Here is a 20,379-nt window from a genome sequence, read left to right as displayed (position 1 = left end):
CTAATATCGATTAAAATGCCCAAGATTCTTGACTCACATTTGCGTATAAACCAGCGGACCATAGTTCCAGTCGCGCGTAACGTCGAACGACCCGTCTGAAAAAAAATTGGTGCGACACGAGGACTTCCCAGGTGGTCACCAATCCGAGAACTACTCTCGCCCAAGCACACTTAACTGTAGAGTTCTGATGGGATCCAGTGCATTAGTGCTGGTATGATCGCACCCGTTTAATTCCGCGCTGCAAATACATAAACTCCTTCTCCTTTCTTCCCCCTCCCGTCATTGTTTCCTTGTGCGTGCGAACTGCACCTCCCGTGCTCGTTCTAATATCAATTAAAATACCACGGTGCCGTGACTCACATTTGCGAATAAACCTGCGGACCATAAATCAAGTCGCGCGTAACTTCGAAAGAATCATCTGCAAAAAGATGGGTGCAACACGAGGACCTCCCAAGAAAATGGGTGAAATATAAGGACTTCGCAGGAGGTCACCCATCCGAGTACTTTTCTCGCCCAAGCACCCTTAACTGCGGAGTTCTGATAGAATCCGTTACATTAGTGCTGGTATGATCCCTCATGTTTCATTCTGCACTGCAAATACATACACTCTTTCTCCTCCCATCCCCCCTCCCATCATTTGTTTCCTTGTGCGTGCACTCTGCATCTTTCTTTCTCGATCAAATATCAAGTAATATGCCCCGGCACCGTGACTCACCTTTGCAAATGAACCAGCGGTTTATAATTCCATTCGCGCGTAACGTCGAACAACCCATCTGAAAAAAAAATTGGTGCAACACGAGGGCTTCCCAAGTGGTCACCCTTTCGAGTACTACTCCCGCCCAAGCACACTTAACTGCGGAGTTCTGATTGGATCCAGAGCTTTAGTGCTGGTATGATCGCACCTGTTTAATTTCACGCTGCAAATACATACACTCCTTCTACTTTCTTCCCCCTCCCGTCATTTGTTTCCTTGTGCGTTCACACTTCACCTCTCATTCTCGTTCTAATATCGATTAAAATGCCCTTGCTTCTTGACTCACATTTGCGTATAAACCAGCGGACCCTAGTTCCAGACGTGCGTAACGTCGAACGACCCGTCTGAAAAAAAATTGGTGCGACACGAGTACTTCCTAAGAAAATGGGTGAAATATAAGGACTTCGCAGGAGGTCACCCATCCTAGTGCTACTCTCACCCATGCACCCTTAACTTGCGGAGTTCTGATAGAATCCGTTGCATTGGAGCTGGTATGATTGCTCATGTTTCATTCTGCGCTGAAAATACATACACTTTTTCTCCCTCCATCCCCCCTCCCGTCATTTGTTTCCTTTTGCGTGCACTCTGCATCTCTCATTCTCGTTCTAATATCGATTAAAATGCCCCTGCTTCTTGACTCATATTTGCGTATAAACCAGTGGACCCTAGTTCCAGTCGCGCGTAACGTCGAACGACCCGTCTGAAAAAAAAAAATTAGTGCGACACGAGGACTTCCCAGGAGGTCACCCATCCGAGTACTAATCTCGCCCAAACACACTTAACTGCGGAGTTCTAATGGAATCCGATGCATTAGTGCTGGTATGATCGCACCTGTTTATTTTTGCGCTGCAAATACATAAACTCCTTCTCCTTTCTTCCCCCTCCCGTCATTTGTTTCCTTGTGCGTGCGCACTGTACCTCTCGTTCTCGTTCTCGTTCAAATATCAAGTAAAATGCAACGGTGCCGTGACTCACATTTGCGAATAAATCTGCGGACCATAATTAAAGTCGCGCGTAATGTCGAACGGCACATCTGAAAAAAAAAAAATGGGTGCAACACGAGAACTTACCATGAGGTAACCCATCATTGTACTACTTACGCCAAAGCACACTTAACTACGAAGTTCTGATGGGATCCAGTGCATTTGTGCTGGTGTGACCGCACCTATTTAATTTCGTGCTGAAAATACATACACTCCTTCTTCCCTCCCCCATCCCATCATTTGTTTCCTTGTGCGTTCACACTGCACCTCTCCTTCTCGTTCTAATATCGATTAAAATGCCCCTGATTCTTAACTCACATTTGCGTATAAACCAGCGGACCATAGTTCCAGTCGCGCGTAACGTCGAACGACCAATATAAAAAAAAAAAAGTTGCAACACGAGGGCTTCCCAAGTGGTCACCCATCCGAGTACTACTCTCGCCCAAGCACACTTAACTGCGGAGTTCTAACGGTATCCAGAGCTTTAGTGCTGGTATGATCGCACCTGTTTAATTTCACGCTGCAAATACATACACTTCTTCTCCTTTCTTCCCCCTCCCGTCATTTGTTTCTTTGTGCGTTCACACTTCACCTCTCATTCTCGTTCTAATATTGATTAAAATGCCCCTGCTTCTTGACTCACATTTGCGTATAAACCAGTGGACCCTAGTTCCAGACGCGCGTAACATCGAACGACCCGTCTGAAAAAAAATTGATGCGACACGAGGACTTCCCAGGAAGTCACCCATCCGAGTACTAATCTCGCCCAAGCACACTTCACTGCGGAGTTCTGATGGGATCCGGTGCATTAGTGATGGTATGATCGCACCTGCTTAATTTCACGCTGCAAATACATAAACTCCTTCTCCTTTCTTCCCCCTCAAGTCATTTGTTTCCTTGTGCGTGCGCACTGCACCTCTCGTTCTCGTTCAAATATCAAGTAAAATGCTACGGCGCCGTGACTCACATTTGCGAATAAATCTGCGGACCATAATTAAAGTCTCGCGTAACGTCGAACGACACATATGAAAAAAAAAAATGGGTGCAACACGAGAACTTCCCAGGAGGTAACCCATCATTATACTACTTTCGCCAAAGCACACTTAACTGCGGAGTTCTGATGGGATCCGGTGCATTTGTGCTGGTGTGACCGCACCTGTTTAATTTCGTGCTGAAAATACATACACTCCTTCTTCCCTTCTCCCCTCCCATCATTTGTTTCCTTGTGCGTTCACACTGGACCTCTCCTTCTCGTTCTAATATCGATTAAAATGCCCCTGATTCTTGACTCACATTTGCGTATAAACCAGCGGACCATAATTCCAATCGCGCGTAACATCGAACGACCCATCTGAAAAAAAATTGTTGCGATACGAGGACTTCCCAAGAGATCACCCATCCGGGTACTTCTCTCGACCAAGCACACTTAACTGCAGAGTTCTGATGGGATCTAGTGCATCAGTGCTGGTATGATGCCACTTGTTTAATTTTGCGCTTCAAATACATACACTCATTCTCTTTTCTTCTTCCTCCCGTCATTTGTTTCCTTGTGCGTGCGCACTGCACCTCCCGTACTCGTTCTAATATCAAGTAAAATGCCACGGCACCGTGACTCACATTTGCGAAAAAACCTGCGGACCATAAATCAAGTCGCGCGTAACGTCGAAAGAATCATCTGCAAAAAGACAGGTGCAACACGAGGACCTCCCAAGAAAATGGGTGAAATATAAGGACTTCGCAGGAGGTCACCCATCCGAGTACTTTTCTCGCCAAAGCACCCTTAACTGCGGAGTTCTGATAGAATCCGTTGCATTAGTGCTGGTATGATCCCTCATGTTTCATTCTGCACTGCAAATACATACACTCTTTCTCCTCCCATCCCCCCTCCCGTCATTTATTTCCTTGTGCGTGCTCTCTGCATCTCTCTTTCTCGTTCTAATATCAAGTAATATGCCCCGGCACAGTGACTAACCTTTGTAAATGAACCAGCGGTTTATAATTCCATTCGCGCGTAATGTCGAACATCCCATCCAAAAAAAAATAGGTGCAACACGAGGGCTTCCCAGGTGGTCACCGATCCGAGTACTACTCTCACCCAAGCACACTTAACTGCAGAGTTCTGATGGGATCCGGGGCTGTAGTGCTGGTATGACCGCACCGGTTTAATTTCGCGCTGCAAATACATACACTCCTCCTTTCTTCCCCCTCCCGTCAATTGTTTCCTTGTGCGTTCACACTTCACCTCTCATTCTCGTTCTAATATCGATTAAAATGCCCCTGCTTCTTGACTCACATTTGCGTATAAACCAGCGGACCCTAATTCCAGACGCGCGTAACGTCTAACGACCCGTCTGAAAAAAAATTTGTGCGACACGAGGACTTCCCAGGAGATCAACCATCCAAGTACTAATCTCGCCCAAGCACACTTAACTGCGGAGTTCGGATGGGATGCGGGGCTTTAGTGCTGGTATGATCGCACCTGTTTAGTTTTTCGCTGCAAATACATAAACTCCTTCCCCTTTCTTCCCCCTTTCGTCATTTGTTTCCTTGTGTGTGCGCATTGCACCTCCCGTTCTCGTTCTAATATCAAGTAAAATTCTACAGCACCGTGACTCACATTTGCGAATAAACTTGAAGACCATAATTCAAGTCACGCGTAACGTCAAAAGAATCATCTGCAAAAAAATGGGTGCAACACGAGGACTTCACAAGAAAATGGGTGAAATATAAGGACTTCGCATGAGGTAACCCATGCTAGTACTACTCTCGCCCAAGCACCCTTACCTACGGAGTTCTGAGAGAATCCGTTGCATTAGTGCTGGTATGATCGCACCTGTTTCATTTCGTGCTGAAAATACATACTCTCCTTCTCCTTCCCTCCCCCTCCCATCAATTGTTTCCTTGTGCGTTCACACTGCACCTCTCCTTCTCGTTCTAATATCGATTAAAATGCCCCTGCTTCTTAACTCACATTTGCGTATAAACCAACGGACCCTAGTTCCAGTCGCGCGTAACGTCGAACGACCCGTCTGAAAAAAAATTGGTGAGACACGAGGACTTCCCAAGAGGACACCCATCCTAGTACTACTCTCGCCCAAGCACACTTAACTGCGGAGTTCTGATGGGATCCGGTGCATTAGTGCTGGTATGATCGCACCCGTTTAATTCCGCGCTGCAAATACATAAACTCCTTCTCCTTTCTTCCCCCTCCCGTCATTTCTTTCCTTGTGCGTGCGCACTACACCTCCCGTGCTCGTTCTAATATCAAGTAAAATGCTACGGTGCCGTGACTCACATTTGCGAATAAACCTGAGGACCATAATTGCAGTCGCGCGTTTCGTCGAATGAATCATCTGCAAAAAAATGGGTGCAACACGAGGACTTCCTAAGAAAATTGGTTAAATATAAGGACTTCGCAGGAGGTCACCCATCCTAGTGCTACTCTCGCCCAAGCACCCTTAACTTGCGGAGTTCTGATAGAATCCGTTGCATTGGTGCTGGTATGATGGCTCATGTTTCATTCTTCGTTGCAAATACATACACTTTTTCTCCCTCCATCCCCCCTCCCGTCATTTGTTTCCTTGTGCGTGCACTCTGCATCTCTCCTTCTCGTTCTAATATCGATTAAAATGTCCATGCTTCTTGACTCACAATTGCGTATAAACCAGTGGACCCCAGTTCCAGTCGCGCGCAACGTCGAACGACCCGTCTGAAAAAAAATTAGTGCGACACGAGCAATTCCCAGGAGGTCACCCATCCGAGTAATACTCTCGCCCAAGCACACTTAACTGCGGAGTTCTGATGGGATCCGGGGCATTAGTGCTGGTATGATCGCACCTGTTTAATTTCGCGCTGCAAATACATAAACTCCTTCTCCTTTCTTCCCCCTCCCGTCATTTGTTTCCTTGTGCGTGCGCACAACACCTCTCGTTCTCGTTCAAATATCAAGTAAAATACCACGGTGCCGTGACTCACATTTGCGAATAAATCTGCGGACCATAATTAAAGTCGCGCGTAACGTCGAACGGCACATCTGAAAAAAAAAATGGGTGCAACACGAGAACTTCCCAGGAGGTAACCCATTATTGTACTACTTTCGCCAAAGCACAGTTAACTGCGGAGTTCTGATGGGATCCGGTGCATTTGTGCTAGTGTGACCGTACCTGTTTAATTTGGTGCTGAAAATACATACACTCCTTCTTCCCTCCCCCCCCTCCCATCATTTGTTTCCTTGTGCGTTCACACTGCACCTCTCCTTCTCGTTCTAATATCGATTAAAATGCCCCTGATTCTTGACTCACATTTGCGTATAAATCTGCGGACCATAGTTCCAGTCGCGCGTAACGTCGAACGACGCATCTGAAAAAAAATTGTTACGATACGAGGACTTCCCAAGAGGTCACCCATCCGAGTACTACTCTCGCCCAAGCACACTTAACTGCAGAGTTCTGATGGGATCCAGTGAATTAGTGCTGGTATGATCGCACCCGTTTAATTTCGCGCTGCAAATACATAAATTCCTTCTCCTTTCTTCCCCCTCCCGTTATTTGTTTCCTTGTGCGTGCGCACTGCACCTCCTGTGCTCGTTCTAATATTAAGTAAAATGCTACGGTGCCGTGACTCACATTTGCGAATAAACCTGAGGACCATAATTCAAGTCGCGCGTAACATCGAAAGAATCATCTGCAAAAAAATGGGTGCAACACGAGGACTTCCTAAGAAAATAGGTGAAATATAAGGACTTCGCATGAGGTCACCCATCCTAGTGCTACTCTCACCCAAGCACCCTTAACTTGCGGAGTTCTGATAGAATCCGTTGCATTGGTGCTGGTATGATTGCTCATGTTTCATTCTGCGCTGTAAATACATACACTCTTTCTCCCTCCATCCCATCTCCCGTTATTTGTTTCCTTGTGCGTGCACTCTGCATCTCTCCTTCTTGTTCTAATATCAAGTAAAATGCCCTGGCATCATGACTCACCTTTGCGAATGAACCAGCGGTTTATAATTGCATTCGCGCGTAACGTCGAATGATCCATCTGAAAAAAAATGGGTGCAACACGAGGACTTCCCAGGAGGTCACCAATCCGAGTACTACTCCCGCCCAAGCACACTTAACTGCTAAGTTCTGATGGGATACGGTGCATTAGTGCTGGTATGATGGCACCTATTTAATTTCGCGCTGCAAATACGTACACTCCTTCTCCTTTCTTCCCCTTCCCGTCATTTGTTTCGTTGTGCGTGTGCACTGCACCTCTCGTTCTCGTATAAATATCAAGTAAAATGTCACGGTGCAGTGACTCACATTTTCGAATAAATCTGCGGAATATAATTAAAGTCGCGCGTAACGTCGAATGGCACATCTGAAAAAAAAAAAATGGGTGCAACACGAGAACTTCCCAGGAGGTAACCCATCATTGTACTACTTTCGCCAAAGCACACTTAACTGCGGAGTTCTGATGGGATCCGGTGCATTTGTGCTGGTGTGACCGCACCTGTTTAATTTCGTGCTGAAAATACATACACTCCTTTTTCCCTCCCGCCCTCCCATCATTTGTTTCCTTTTGCGTTCACAGTGCACTTCTCCTTCTCGTTCTAATATCGATTAAAATGCCCTTGATTCTTGACTCACATTTGCGTATAAACCAGCGGACCATAGTTCCAGTCGCGCGTAATGTCGAACGACCTGTCTGAAAAAAATTGTTGCGATACGAGGACTTCTCAAGAGGTCACCCATCCGAGTACTACTCTCGCCCAAGCACACTTAACTGCAGAGTTCTGATGGGATCCAGTACATTAGTGCCGGTATGATGCCACTTGTTTAATTTTGCGCTTCAAATACATACACTCCTAATCTTTCTTCCTCCTCCCGTCATTTGTTTCCTTGTGCGTGCGCACTGCACCTCACGTACTCGTTCTAATATCAAGTAAAATGCCACGGCGCCGTGACTCACATTTGCGAATAAATCTGCGGACCATAATTAAAGTCGCGCGTAACGTCGAACGGCACATATGAAAAAAAGAAAATGGGTGCAACACGAGAACTTCCCAGGAGGTAACCCATCATTGTACTACTTACGCTAAAGCACACTTAACTGCGAAGTTCTGATGGTATCCGGTGCATTTGTACTGGTGTGACCTCACCTGTTTAATTTCGTGCTGAAAATACATACACTCCTTCTTCCCTCCCCTCTCCCATCATTTGTTTCCTTGTGCGTTCACACTGCACCTCTCTTTCTTGTTCTAATATCGATTAAAATACCCCTGATTCTTGACTCACATTTGGGTATAAACCAGCGGACCATAGTTCCAGTCGCGCGTAACGTCGAACGACCCATCTGAAAGAAAATTGTTGCGATACGAGGACTTCCCAAGAGGTCCCCCTTCCGAGTACTACTCTCGCCGAAGCACGCTTAACTGCAGAGTTCTGATGGGATCCAGTGCATCAGTGCTGGTATGATGCCACTTGTTTAATTTTGCGCTTCAAATACCTACACTCATTCTCTTTTCTTCCTCATCCCGTCATTTGTTTCCATGTGCGTGCGCACTGCACGTCCCGTACTCGTTTTAATATCAAGTAAAATGCGACGGTGCCGTGACTCACATTTGCGAATAAATCTGCGGACCATAAATCAAGTCGCGTGTAACGTCGAAAGAATAATCTGCAAAAAGTTTGGTGCAACACGAGGACCTCCCAAGAAAATGGGTGAAATATAAGGACTTCGCAGGAGGTCACCCATCCGAGTACTACACTCACCCAAGAACACTTAACTGCGGAGTTCTGATGGGATCCGGAGCTTTAGTGCTGGTATGATCGCACCTGTTTAATTTCGCGCTGCAAATACATATACTCCTTCTCCTTTCTTCCCCCTCCCTTCATTTGTTTCCTTGTGCGTTCACACTTCACCTCTCATTCTCGTTCTAATATCGATTAAAATGCCCCTGCTTCTTGACTCACATTTGCATATAAACCAGCGGACCCTAGTTCCAGACGCGCGTAACGTCGAACGACCCGTCTGAAAAAAAATTGGTGCGACACGAGGACTTCCCAGGAGGTCACCCATCCGAGTACTAATCTCGCCCAAGCACACGAGGGCTTTAGTGCTGGTATGATCGCACCTGTTTAATTTTGCGCTGCAAATACATAAACTCATTCCCCTTTCTTCCCCCTCCCGTCATTTGTTTCCTTGTGCGTGCGCACTGCACCTCCCGTTCTCATTCTAATATCAAGTAAAATGCTACAGCGCCGTGACTCACATTTGCGAATAGACCTGAGGACCATAATTCAAGTCGCGCGTAACGTCGAAAGAATCATCTGCAAAAAAATGGGGGCAACACGAGGACTTCACAAGAAAATGGGTGAAATATAAGGACTTCGTAGGAGGTCACCCATCCTAGTGCTACTCTCGCCCAAGCACCCTTAACTTGCGGAGTTCTGATAGAATCCGTTGCATTGGTGCTGGTATGATGGCTCATGTTTCATTCTGCGCTGCAAATACATACACTTTTTCTCCCTCCATCCCCCCTCCCGTCATTTGTTTCCATGTGCGTGCGCACTGCACCTCCCGTACTCGTTCTAATATTAAGTAAAATGCGACGGTGCCGTGACTCACATTTGCGAATAAATCAGCGGACCATAAATCAAGTCGCGCGTAACGTCGAAAGAATAATCTGCAAAAAGATGGGTGCAACACGAGGACCTCCCAAGAAAATGGGTGAAATATGAGGACTTCGCAGGAGGTCACCCATCCGAGTACTACACTCGCCCAAGAACACTTAATTGCAGAGTTCTGATGGGATCCGGAGCTTTAGTGCTGGTATGATCGCACCTGTTTAATTTCGCGCTGCAAATACATATACTCCTTCTCCTTTCTTCCCCCTCCCGTCATTTGTTTCCTTGTGCGTTCACACTTCACCTCTCATTCTCGTTCTAATATCGATTAAAATGCCCCTGCTTCTTGACTCACATTTGCGTATAAACCAGCGGACCCTACTTCCAGACGCGCGTAACGTCGAACGACCCGTTTGAAAAAAAATTGGTGCGACACGAGGACTTCCTAGGAGGTCACCCATCCAAGTACTAATCTCGCCCAAGCACACGAGGGCTTTAGTGCTGGTATGATCGCACCCGTTTAATTTCGCGCTGCAAATACATAAATTCCTTCTCCTTTCTTCCCCCTCCCGTCATTTGTTTCCTTGTGCGTGCGCACTGCACCTCCTGTGCTCGTTCTAATATTAAGTAAAATGCTACGGTGCCGTGACTCACATTTGCGAATAAACCTGAGGACCATAATTCAAGTCGCGCATAACGTCGAAAGAATCATCTGCAAAAAAATGGGTGCAACACGAGGACTTCACAAGAAAATGGGTGAAATATAAGGACTTCGCAGGAGGTAACCCATGCTAGTACCACTCTCGCCCAAGCACCCTTACCTACGGAGTTCTGATAGAATCCGTTGCATTAGTGCTGGAATGATCGCACCTGTTTCATTTCGCGTTGCAAAAACATACTCCTTCTCCTTTCTTCCCCCTCCCGTCATTTGTTTCCTTGTGCGTCCGCACTGCACCTCTCGTTCTCGTTCAAATATAAAGTAAAATGCCACGGCGCCGTGACTCACATTTGCGAATAAATCTGCGGACCATAATTAAAGTCGCGCGTAACGTCGAACGGCACATCTGAAAAAAAGAAAATGGGTGCAACATGAGAACTTCTCACGAGGTAACCAATGCTAGTACTACTCTCGCCCAAGCACCCTTACCTACGGAGTTCTGATAGAATCCGTTGCATTAGTGCTGGTATGATCGCACCTGTTTCATTTCTTGCTGAAAATACATACACTCCTTCTCCTTCCCTCCCCCTCCCATCAATTGTTTCCTTGTGCGTTCACACTGCACCTCTCCTTCTCGTTCTAATATCGATTAAAATGCCCCCGCTTCTTGACTCACAATTGCGTATAAACCAGCGGACCATAGTTCCAGTCGCGCGTAACGTCAAACGACCCATCTGAAAAAAAATTGTTGCAATACGAGGACTTCCCAAGAGGTCACCCATCCGAGTACTAGTCTCGCCCAAGCACACTTAACTGCAGAGTTCTGATGGGATCTAGTGTAGAAGTGCTAGTATGATGCCACTTGTTTAATTTTGCGCTTCAAATACATACACTCATTCTCTTTTCTTCCTCATCCCGTCATTGGTTTCCTTGTCCGTGCGCACTGCACCTCCCGTACTCGTTCTAATATCAAGTAAAATGCCATGGTGCCGTGATTCACATTTGCGAATAAATCTGCGGACCATAAATCAAGTCGCGCGTAACGTCGAAAGAATCATCTGCAAAAAGATGGGTGCAACACGAGGACCTCCCAAGAAAATGGGTGAAATATAAGGACTTTGCAGGAGGTCACCCATCCGAGTACTTTTCTCACCCAAGCACCCTTAACTGCTGAGTTCTGATAGAATCCGTTGCATTAGTGCTGGTATGATCCCTCATGTTTCATTCTACACTGCAAATACATACACTCTTTCTTCTTCCATCCCCCCTCCCGTCATTTGTTTCCTTGTGCGTGCACTCTGCATCTCTCTTTCTCGTTCTAAAATCAAGTAATATGCCCCGGCACCGTGACTCACCTTTGCAAATGAACCAATGGTTTATAATTCCATTCTCGCGTAACGACGAACAACCCATCCGAAAAAAAATAGGTGCAACACGAGGGCTTCCCAAGTGGTCACCCATCCGAGTACTACTCTCGCCCAAGAATACTTTACTGCGGAGTTCTGATGGGATCCGGAGCTTTAGTGCTGGTATGATCGCACCTGTTTAATTTCGCGCTGCAAATACAAACACTCCTTCTCTTTTCTTCCCCCTCCCGTCATTTGTTTCCTTATGCGTTCACACTTCACCTCTCATTCTTGTTCTAATATCGATTGAAATGCCCCTGCTTCTTGACTCACATTTGCGTATAAACCAGCGGACCCAAGTTCCAGACGCACGTAACGTCGAACAACCCGTCTGAAAAAAAATTGGTGCGACACAAGGACTTCCCAAGAGGTCAACCATCCGAGTACTAATCTCGCCAAGCACACTTAACTGCGGAGTTCTGATGGGATCCGGGGCTTTAGTGTTGGTATGATCGCACCTGTTTAATTTTGCGCTGCAAATACATACACTCCTTCGCCTTTCTTCCCCCTCCCGTCATTTGTTTTCTTGTGCGTTCACACTTCACCTCTCATTCCCGTTCTAATATCGATTAAAATGCCCTTGCTTCTTGACTCACATTTGCGTATAAACCAGCGGACCCTAGTTCCAGACGCGCGTAACGTCGAACGACACGTCTGAAAAAAAAATTGGTGCAACACGAGGACTTCACATGAAAATTGGTGAAATATAAGGACTTCGCAGGAGATAACGCATGCTAGTACTACTCTCGCTCAAGTACCCTTACCTACGGAGTTCTGATAGAATCCGTTGCATTAGTGCTGGTATGATCGCACCTGTTTCATTTCGTGCTGAAAATACATACACTCCTTCTCCTTCCCTCCCCCTCCCATCAATTGTTTCCTCGTGTGTTCACACTGCACCTCTCCTTCTCATTCTAATATCGATTAAAATGCCCCTGCTTTTTGACTCATATTTGAGTATAAACCAGCGGACCCTAGTTCCAGTCGCGCGTAACGTCGAACGACCCGTCTGAAAAAAAATTGGTGCGACACGAGGACTTCCCAGGAGGTCACCCATCCGAGTACTACTCTCACCCAAACACACTTAACTGCGAAGTTCTGATGGGATCCGGTGCATTAGTGCTGGTATAATCCCACCCGTTTAATTCTGCGCTGCAAATACATAAACTCCTTCTCCTTTCTTCCCCCTCCCGTCATTTATTTCCTTGTGCGTGCGCACTGCACCTCCCGTGCTCGTTCTAATATCAAGTAAAATGCTACAGTGCCGTAACTCACATTTGCGAATAAACCTGAGGACCATAATTCAAGTCGCGCGTATCGTCGAAAGAATCATCTGCAAAAAAATGGGTGCAACACGAGGACTTCTTAAGAAAATGGGTGAAATATAAGGACTTCGCAGGAGGTCACCCATCCTAATGCTACTCTCGCCCAAACACCCTTAAATTGCTGAGTTCTGATAGAATCCGTTGCATTGGTGCTGGTATGATTGCTCATGTTTCATTCTGCGCTGCAAATACATACACTTTTTCTCCCTCCATCCCCCCTCCCGTCATTTGTTTCCTTGTGTGTGCACTCTACATCTCTTCTTCTCGTTCTAATATCGATTAAAATTCCCCTGCTTCTTGACTCACATTTGCGCATAAACCAGCGGACCCTAGTTCCAGTCGCGCGTAACGTCGAACGACCCGTCTGAAAAAAAATTGGTGCGACACGAGGACTTCCCAAAAGGTCACCCATCCGAGTACTACTCTCGCCCAAGCACACTTAACTGCGGAGTTCTGATGGGATTCGGTGCATTAGTGCCAGAATGATTTCACCTGTTTAATTTTGCGCTGCAAATACATAAACTCATTGCCCTTTCGTCCCCCTCCCGTCATTTGTTTCCTTGTGCGTGCGCATTGCAGCTCCCGTTCTCGTTCTAATATCTAGTAAAATGATACAGCGCCGTGACTCACATTTGCGAATAAACCTGAGGACCATAATTCAAGTCGCGCGTAACGTTGAAAGAATCATCTGCAAAAAAATGGGTGCAACACGAGAACTTCCTAAGAAAATGGGTGAAATATAAGGACTTCGCAGGAGGTCACCCATCCTAGTGCTACTCTCGCACAAGCACCCTTAACTTGCGGAGTTCTGATAGAATCCGTTGCATTGGTGCTGATATGATTGCTCATGTTTCATTCTGCGCTGCAAATACATACACTTTTTCTCCCTCCATCCCCCTCCCGTCATTTGTTTCCTTGTGCGTGCACTCTGCATCTCTCCTTCTCGTTCTAATATCGATTAAAATGCCCCTGCTTCTTTACTCACATTTGCGTATAAACCAGTGGACCCTAGCTCCAGTCGCGCGTACGTCGAACGACCCGTCTGAAAAAAAAAATTAGTGCGACACGAGGACTTCCCAGGAGGTCACCCATCTGAGTACTACTCTCGCCCAAGCACACTTAACTGCGGAGTTCTAATAGGATCCGACGCATTAGTGCTGGTATGATCGCTCCTATTTAATATTGTGCTGCAAATACATAAACTACTTCTCCTTTCTTCCCCCTCTTGTCATTTGTTTCCTTGTGCGTGCGCATTGCACCTCCTGTGCTCATTCTAATATCAAGTAAAATGCTACGGTGCCGTAACTCACATTTGCGAATAAACCTGAGGACCATAATTCTAGTCGCGCGTATCGTCGAAAGAATCATCTGCAAAAAAATGGGTGCAACACGAGGACTTCCTAAGAAAATGGGTGAAATATAAGGACTTCGCAGGAGGTCACCCATCCTAGTGTTACTCTCGCCCAAGCACCCTTAGCTTGTGGAGTTCTGATAGAATCTGTTGCATTGGTGCTGGTATGATTGCTCATGTTTCATTCTGCGCTGCAAATACATACACTTTTTCTCCCTCCATCCCCCCTCCCGTCATTTGTTTCCTTGTGCGTGCACTCTGCATCTCTCCTTCTCGTTCTAATATCAATTAAAATGTCCCTGCTTCTTGACTCATATTTGCGTATAAACCAGTGGACCCTAGTTCCAGTCGCGCGTAACGTCGAATGACCCGTATGAAAAAAAAATTAGTGCGACACAAGGACTTCCCAGTAGGTAACCCATCCGAGTACTACTCTCGCCCAAGCACACTTAACTGCGAAGTTCTGATGTGATCCGGTGCATTAGTACTGGTATGATCGCACTTGTTTAATTTTGCGCTACAAATACATAAACTCCTTCTCTTTTCTTCCTCCTCCCGTCATTTGTTTCCTTGTGAGTGCGCACTGTACCTCCCGTACTCGTTCTAATATCAAGTAAAATGCCACGGCGCCGTGACTCAAATTTGCGAATTAACCTGCGGACCATAAGTCAAGAGGCGCGTAACGTCGAAAGAATCATCTGAAAAAAGATGGGTGCAACACGAGGACCTCCCAAGAAAATGGGTGAAATATAAGGACTTCGCAGGAGGTCACCCACCCATCCAGTACTTTTCTCGCCCAAGCACCCTTAACTGTGGAGTTCTGATAGAATCTGTTGCATTAGTGCTGGTATGATCCCCCATGTTTCATTCTGCACTGCAAATACATACACTCTTTCTCCTTCCATCCCCCCTCTCGTCATTTGTTTCCTTGTGAGTGCACTCTGCATCTCTCTTTCTCTTTCTAATATCAAGTAATATGCCCCGGCACCGTGACTCACCTTTGCAAATGAACCAGCGGTTTATAATTCCATTCGCGCGTAATGTCGAAAAACCCATCCGGAAAAAAATAGGTGCAACACTAGGGCTTCCCAAGTGGTCACCCATCCGATTACTACTCTCGCCCAAGCACACTTAACTACAGAGTTCTGATGGGATCCGATGCATTAGTGCTGGTATGATCGCACCTGTTTAATTTCGCGCTGCAAATACATAAACTCCTTCTCCTTTCTTCCCCCTCTCGTCATTTGTTTCCTTGTGCGTGCGCACTGCAGCTCCCGTTCTCGTTCTAATATCAAGTAAAATGCTACAGTGCCGTGACTCACATTTGCGAATAAACCTGAGGACCATAATTCAAGTCTCGCGTAACGTCGAAGAATCATCTGCAAAAAAATGGGTGCAACACGAGGACTTCCTAAGAAAATGGGTGAAATATAAGGACTTCGCAGGAGGTCACCCATCCTAGTGCTACTCTCGCCCAAGCACCCTTAACTTGCGGAGTTCTGATAGAATCCGTTGCATTGGTGCTGGTATGATTGCTCATGTTTCATTCTGCGCTGCAAATACATACACTTTTTCTCCCTCCATCCCCCCTCCCGTCATTTGTTTCCTTGTGCGTGCACTCTACATCTCTTCTTCTCGTTCTAATATCGATTAAAATTCCCCTGCTTCTTGACTCACATTTGCGCATAAACCAGCGGACCCTAGTTCCAGTCGCGCGTAACGTCGAATGACCCGTCTAAAAAAAAATTGCTGCGACACGAGGACTTCCCAGGAGGTCACCCATCCGAGTACTACTCTCGTCCAAGCACACTTAACTGCAGAGTTCTGATGGTATCCGGTGCATTAGTGGTGGTATGATCACACCCGTTTAATTACGCGCTGCAAATACATAAACTCCTTCCCCTTTCTTCCCCCTCCCGTCATTTCTTTCCTTGTGCGTGCGCACTGCACCTCCCGTGCTCGTTCTAATATCAAGTAAAATGCTAAGGTGCCGTGACTCACATTTGCGAATAAACCTGAGGACCATAATTCAAGTCGCGCGTATCGTCGAAAGAATCATCTGCAAAAAAATGGGTGCAACACGAGGACTTCCTAAGAAAATGGGTGAAATATAAGGACTTCGCTGGAGGTCACCCATCCTAGTGCTACTCTCGCCCAAGCACCCTTAACTTCCAGAGTTCTGAAAGAATCCGTTGCATTGGTGCTGGTATGATTGCTCATGTTCCATTCTGTGCTGCAAATACATACACTTTTTCTCCCTCCATCCCCCCTCCCGTCATTTGTTTCCTTGTGCGTGCACTCTGCATCTCTCCTTTTCATTCTAATATCGATTATAATGCCCTGCTTCTTGACTCACATTTGCGTATAAACCAGCGGACCCTAGTTCCAGTCGCGCGTAACGTCGAACGACCCGTCTGAAAAGAAATTAGTGCGACACGAGGACTTCCTAGGAGGTCACCAATCCGAGTACTACTCTCGCCCAAGCACACTTAACTGCGGAGTTCTGATGGGATCCGGTGCATTAGTGCTGGTATGATCGCACCTGTTTAATTCCGCGCTGCAAATACATAAACTCCTTCTCCTTTCTTCCCCCTCCCGTCATTTCTTTCCTTGTGCGTGCGCACTGCACCTCCCGTGCTCGTTCTAATATCAAGTAAAATGCTAAGGTGCAGTTACTCACATTTGCGAATAAACCTGAGGACCATAATTCAAGTCGCGCGTATCGTCGAAAGAATCATCTGCAAAAAAATGGGTACAACACGAGGACTTCTTAAGAAAATGGGTGAAATATAAGGACTTCGCAGGAGGTCACCCATCCTAGTGCTACTCTCGCCCAAGCACCCTTAACTTGCGGAGTTCTGATAGAATCCGTTGCATTGGTGCTGGTATGATTGCTCATGTTTCATTCTGCGCTGCAAATACATACACTTTTTCTCCCTCCATCCCCCCTCCCGTCATTTGTTTCCTTGTGCGTGCACTCTACATCTCTTCTTCTCGTTCTAATATCGATTAAAATTCCCCTGCTTCTTGACTCACATTTGCGCATAAACCAGCGGACCCTAGTTCCAGTCGCGCGTAACGTCGAACGACCCGTCTAAAAAAAAATTGCTGCGACACGAGGACTTCCCAGGAGGTCACCCATCCGAGTACTAATCTCGCCCAAGCACACTTCACTGTGGAGTTCTGATGGTATCCGGTGCATTAGTGGTGGTATGATCACACCCGTTTAATTACGCGCTGCAAATACATAAACTCCTTCCCCTTTCTTTCCCCTCCCGTCATTTCTTTCCTTGTGCGTGCGCACTGCACCTCCCGTTCTCGTTCTAATATCAAGTAAAATGCTACAGCGCCGTGACTCACATTTGCGAATAAACTTGAGGACCATAATTCAAGTCGCGCGTAACATCGAAAGAATCATCTGCAAAAAAATGGGTGCAACACGAGGACTTCACAAGAAAATGGGTGAAATATAAGGACTTCCCAGGAGGTAACCCATGCTAGTACTACTCTCGCCCAAGCACCCTTAGCTACGGAGTTCTGATAGAATCCATTGCATTAGTGCTGGTATGATCGCACCTGTTTCATTTCGCATTGCAAATACATAAACTCCTTCTCCTTTCTTCCCCCTCCCGTAATTTGTTTCCTTGTGCGTGCGCACTGCACCTCCAGTTCTCGTTCTAATATCAAGTAAAATGGTACAGCTCCGTGACTCACATTTGCGAATAAAGTTGAGGACCATAATTCAAGTCGCGCGTACCGTCGAAAGAATCATCTGCAAAAAAATGGGTGCAACACGAGGACTTCACAAGAAAATGGGTGAAATATAAGGACTTCCCAGGAGGTAACCCATGCTAGTACTACTCTCGCCCAAGCACCCTTACCTACGGAGTTCTGATAGAATCCGTTGCATTAGTGCTGGAATGATCGCACCTGTTTCATTTCACGCTGCAAATACATAAACTCCGTCTCCTTTCTTCCCCCTCCCGTGATTTTTTTCCTTGTGCGTGCGCACTGCACCTCTCGTTCTCGTTCAAATATCAAGTAAAATGCCACGGCGCCGTGACTCACATTTGCGAATAAATCTACGGACCATAATTAAAGTCGAGCGTAACGTCGAACGACACATCTGAAAAAAAGAAAATGGGTGCAACACGAGAACTTCCCAGGAGGTAACCCATCATTGTACTACTTTCGCCAAAGCACACTTAACTGCGGAGTTCTGATGGGATCCGGTGCATTTGTGCTGGTGTGACCGCACCTGTTTAATTTCGTGCTGAAAATACATACACTTCTTCTTCCCTCCCCCCCTGCCATCATTTGTTTGCTTGTGCGTTCACACTGCACCTCTCATTCTCGTTCTAATATCGATTAAAATGCCCCTGATTCTTGACTCACATTTGCGTATAAACCAGCGGACCATAGTTCCAGTCGCGCGTAACGTCGAACGACCCGTCTGAAAAAAAATTGTTGCGATACGAGGACTTCCCAATAGGTCACCCATCCGAGTACTACTCTCGCCCAAGCACGCTTAACTGCAGAGTTCTGATGGGATCCAGTGCATCAGTGCTGGTATGATGCCACGTGTTTAATTTTGCGCTTCAAATACATACACTCCTTCTCTTTTCTTCCTCCTCCCGTACTCGTTCTAATATCAAGTAAAATGCCACGGCGCCGTGACTCACATTTGCGAATAAACTTGCGGACCATAAATCAAGTCGTGCGTAACGTCGAAATAATCATCTGCAAAAAGATGGGTGCAACACGAGGACCTCCCAAGAAAATGGGTGAAATATAAGGACTTCGCAGGATGTCACCCATCCGAGTACTTTTCTCGCCCAAGCACCCTTAACTGCGAAGTTCTGATAGAATCCGTTGCATTAGTGCTGGTATGATCCCTCATGTTTCATTCTCCACTGCAAATACATACACTCTTTCTCCTTCCATCTCCTCTCCCGTCATTTGTTTCCTTGTGCGTGCACTCTGCATCTCTCTTTCTCGTTCTAATATCAAGTAATATGCCCCGGCACCGTGACTCACCTTTGCAAATGAACCAGCGATTTATAATTCCATTCGTGCGTAACGTCGAACAACCCATCCGAAAAAAAAATAGGTGCAACACGAGGGTTTCCCAGGTGGACACCCATCCGAGTACTACTCTCGCCCAAGCACACTTAACTGCGTAGTTCTGATGGGATCCGGATCTTTAGTGCTTGTATGATCGCAGCTGTTTAATTTTGCGCTGCAAATACATACACTCCTCCTTTCTTCCCCCTCTCGTCATTTGTTTCCTTGTGCGTTCACATTAGTGGTGGCATGATCGCACCTATTTAATTTCGCGCTTCAAATTAATAAACTCATTCCCCTTTCTTCCTCCTCCCGTCATTTGTTTCCTTGTGCGTGCGCACTCCATCTCCCGTTCTCGTTCTAATATCAAGTAAAATGCTACAGCGCCGTAACTCACATTTGCGAATAAAACTAAGGACCATAATTTAAGTCGCGCGTAACGTCGAAAGAATCATCTGCAAAAAAATGGGTGAAATATAAGGACTTCGCAGGAGGTAACCCATGCTAGTACTACTCTCGCCCAAGCACCCTTACCTACGGAGTTCTGATAGAATCCGTTGCATTAGTGCTGGTATGATCGCACCTGTTTCATTTCGTGCTGAAAAAACATACACTCCTTCTCCTTCCCTCCCCCTCCCATCAATTGTTTCCTTGTGCGTTCACACTGCACCTCTCCTTATCGTTCTAATATCGATTAAAATGCCCCTGCTTCTTGACTCACATTTGCGTATAAACCAGCGGACCCTCGTTCCAGTCGCGCGTAACGTCGAACGACCCGTCTGAAAAAATATTAGTGCGACACGAGGACTTCCCAATAGGTCACCAATCCGAGTACTACTCTCGCCCAAGCACACTTAACTGTGGAGTTCGGATGGGATCCGGTGCATTAGTGCTGGTATGATCGCACCTGTTTAATTCCGCGCTGCAAATACATAAACTCCTTCTCCTTTCTTCCCCCTCCCGTCATTTCTTTCCTTGTGCGTGCGCACTGCACCTCCCGTGCTCGTTCTAATATCAAGTAAAATGCTATGGTGCCGTGACACACATTTGCGAATAAACCTGAGGACCATAATTCAAGTCGCGAGTATCGTCGAAAGAATCGTCTGCAAAAAAATGGGTGCAACACGAGGACTTCGCAGGAGGTCACCCATCCTAGTGCTACTCTCGCCCAAGAACCCTTAACTTGCGGAGTTCTGATAGAATCCGTTGCATTGGTGCTGGTATGA

The 20,379-nt window shown here is 46.4% G+C and overlaps 1 non-coding gene and 36 pseudogenes across 1 annotated transcript; all 37 read right to left on the bottom strand.

The window, feature by feature from the left end:
• Positions 1 to 106: 106 nt before the first annotated feature.
• On the bottom strand, positions 107 to 225 carry LOC148250936 (5S ribosomal RNA; annotated as a pseudogene).
• A 560-nt stretch (positions 226 to 785) lies between these two features.
• LOC148250935 (5S ribosomal RNA) lies at positions 786 to 904 on the bottom strand (annotated as a pseudogene).
• Positions 905 to 1,468: 564 nt separating this feature from the next.
• On the bottom strand, positions 1,469 to 1,587 carry LOC148250934 (5S ribosomal RNA; annotated as a pseudogene).
• Positions 1,588 to 1,802: 215 nt separating this feature from the next.
• On the bottom strand, positions 1,803 to 1,921 carry LOC148250933 (5S ribosomal RNA; annotated as a pseudogene).
• A 204-nt stretch (positions 1,922 to 2,125) lies between these two features.
• Positions 2,126 to 2,244, bottom strand: LOC148250932 (5S ribosomal RNA; annotated as a pseudogene).
• A 205-nt stretch (positions 2,245 to 2,449) lies between these two features.
• On the bottom strand, positions 2,450 to 2,568 carry LOC148250931 (5S ribosomal RNA; annotated as a pseudogene).
• A 208-nt stretch (positions 2,569 to 2,776) lies between these two features.
• On the bottom strand, positions 2,777 to 2,895 carry LOC148250930 (5S ribosomal RNA; annotated as a pseudogene).
• A 204-nt stretch (positions 2,896 to 3,099) lies between these two features.
• On the bottom strand, positions 3,100 to 3,217 carry LOC148250929 (5S ribosomal RNA; annotated as a pseudogene).
• Positions 3,218 to 3,778: 561 nt separating this feature from the next.
• On the bottom strand, positions 3,779 to 3,897 carry LOC148250928 (5S ribosomal RNA; annotated as a pseudogene).
• Positions 3,898 to 4,099: 202 nt separating this feature from the next.
• LOC148250927 (5S ribosomal RNA) lies at positions 4,100 to 4,218 on the bottom strand (annotated as a pseudogene).
• A 559-nt stretch (positions 4,219 to 4,777) lies between these two features.
• LOC148250926 (5S ribosomal RNA) lies at positions 4,778 to 4,896 on the bottom strand. Its single transcript, XR_015815505.1, has one exon. It is a non-coding gene; the product is annotated as a 5S ribosomal RNA (ribosomal RNA).
• A 561-nt stretch (positions 4,897 to 5,457) lies between these two features.
• LOC148250925 (5S ribosomal RNA) lies at positions 5,458 to 5,576 on the bottom strand (annotated as a pseudogene).
• A 207-nt stretch (positions 5,577 to 5,783) lies between these two features.
• Positions 5,784 to 5,902, bottom strand: LOC148250924 (5S ribosomal RNA; annotated as a pseudogene).
• A 205-nt stretch (positions 5,903 to 6,107) lies between these two features.
• LOC148250923 (5S ribosomal RNA) lies at positions 6,108 to 6,226 on the bottom strand (annotated as a pseudogene).
• Positions 6,227 to 6,787: 561 nt separating this feature from the next.
• LOC148250922 (5S ribosomal RNA) lies at positions 6,788 to 6,906 on the bottom strand (annotated as a pseudogene).
• Positions 6,907 to 7,115: 209 nt separating this feature from the next.
• LOC148250921 (5S ribosomal RNA) lies at positions 7,116 to 7,234 on the bottom strand (annotated as a pseudogene).
• A 203-nt stretch (positions 7,235 to 7,437) lies between these two features.
• Positions 7,438 to 7,555, bottom strand: LOC148250920 (5S ribosomal RNA; annotated as a pseudogene).
• Positions 7,556 to 8,086: 531 nt separating this feature from the next.
• LOC148250919 (5S ribosomal RNA) lies at positions 8,087 to 8,204 on the bottom strand (annotated as a pseudogene).
• A 236-nt stretch (positions 8,205 to 8,440) lies between these two features.
• On the bottom strand, positions 8,441 to 8,559 carry LOC148250918 (5S ribosomal RNA; annotated as a pseudogene).
• An 890-nt stretch (positions 8,560 to 9,449) lies between these two features.
• Positions 9,450 to 9,568, bottom strand: LOC148250917 (5S ribosomal RNA; annotated as a pseudogene).
• Positions 9,569 to 10,428: 860 nt separating this feature from the next.
• Positions 10,429 to 10,547, bottom strand: LOC148250916 (5S ribosomal RNA; annotated as a pseudogene).
• Positions 10,548 to 10,752: 205 nt separating this feature from the next.
• Positions 10,753 to 10,870, bottom strand: LOC148250915 (5S ribosomal RNA; annotated as a pseudogene).
• A 561-nt stretch (positions 10,871 to 11,431) lies between these two features.
• Positions 11,432 to 11,550, bottom strand: LOC148250914 (5S ribosomal RNA; annotated as a pseudogene).
• Positions 11,551 to 11,755: 205 nt separating this feature from the next.
• LOC148250913 (5S ribosomal RNA) lies at positions 11,756 to 11,873 on the bottom strand (annotated as a pseudogene).
• Positions 11,874 to 12,433: 560 nt separating this feature from the next.
• Positions 12,434 to 12,552, bottom strand: LOC148250912 (5S ribosomal RNA; annotated as a pseudogene).
• A 561-nt stretch (positions 12,553 to 13,113) lies between these two features.
• Positions 13,114 to 13,232, bottom strand: LOC148250911 (5S ribosomal RNA; annotated as a pseudogene).
• Positions 13,233 to 13,793: 561 nt separating this feature from the next.
• Positions 13,794 to 13,912, bottom strand: LOC148250910 (5S ribosomal RNA; annotated as a pseudogene).
• A 562-nt stretch (positions 13,913 to 14,474) lies between these two features.
• Positions 14,475 to 14,593, bottom strand: LOC148250909 (5S ribosomal RNA; annotated as a pseudogene).
• A 563-nt stretch (positions 14,594 to 15,156) lies between these two features.
• LOC148250908 (5S ribosomal RNA) lies at positions 15,157 to 15,275 on the bottom strand (annotated as a pseudogene).
• A 560-nt stretch (positions 15,276 to 15,835) lies between these two features.
• Positions 15,836 to 15,954, bottom strand: LOC148250907 (5S ribosomal RNA; annotated as a pseudogene).
• Positions 15,955 to 16,514: 560 nt separating this feature from the next.
• Positions 16,515 to 16,633, bottom strand: LOC148250906 (5S ribosomal RNA; annotated as a pseudogene).
• Positions 16,634 to 17,194: 561 nt separating this feature from the next.
• On the bottom strand, positions 17,195 to 17,313 carry LOC148250905 (5S ribosomal RNA; annotated as a pseudogene).
• Positions 17,314 to 17,548: 235 nt separating this feature from the next.
• On the bottom strand, positions 17,549 to 17,667 carry LOC148250904 (5S ribosomal RNA; annotated as a pseudogene).
• Positions 17,668 to 18,230: 563 nt separating this feature from the next.
• LOC148250903 (5S ribosomal RNA) lies at positions 18,231 to 18,349 on the bottom strand (annotated as a pseudogene).
• Positions 18,350 to 18,553: 204 nt separating this feature from the next.
• On the bottom strand, positions 18,554 to 18,671 carry LOC148250902 (5S ribosomal RNA; annotated as a pseudogene).
• A 525-nt stretch (positions 18,672 to 19,196) lies between these two features.
• On the bottom strand, positions 19,197 to 19,315 carry LOC148250901 (5S ribosomal RNA; annotated as a pseudogene).
• A 628-nt stretch (positions 19,316 to 19,943) lies between these two features.
• Positions 19,944 to 20,062, bottom strand: LOC148250900 (5S ribosomal RNA; annotated as a pseudogene).
• Between the last annotated feature and the right edge of the window lie 317 nt (positions 20,063 to 20,379).

The sequence above is a fragment of the Carica papaya genome, chromosome 8, assembly GCF_054855325.1.
Source record: "Carica papaya isolate Zhongbai chromosome 8, ASM5485532v1, whole genome shotgun sequence".
NCBI lineage: Eukaryota > Viridiplantae > Streptophyta > Magnoliopsida > Brassicales > Caricaceae > Carica > Carica papaya.
Note: the sequence above shows the minus strand (reverse complement) of the source record. Positions and strands in the feature narration are given on the sequence as shown.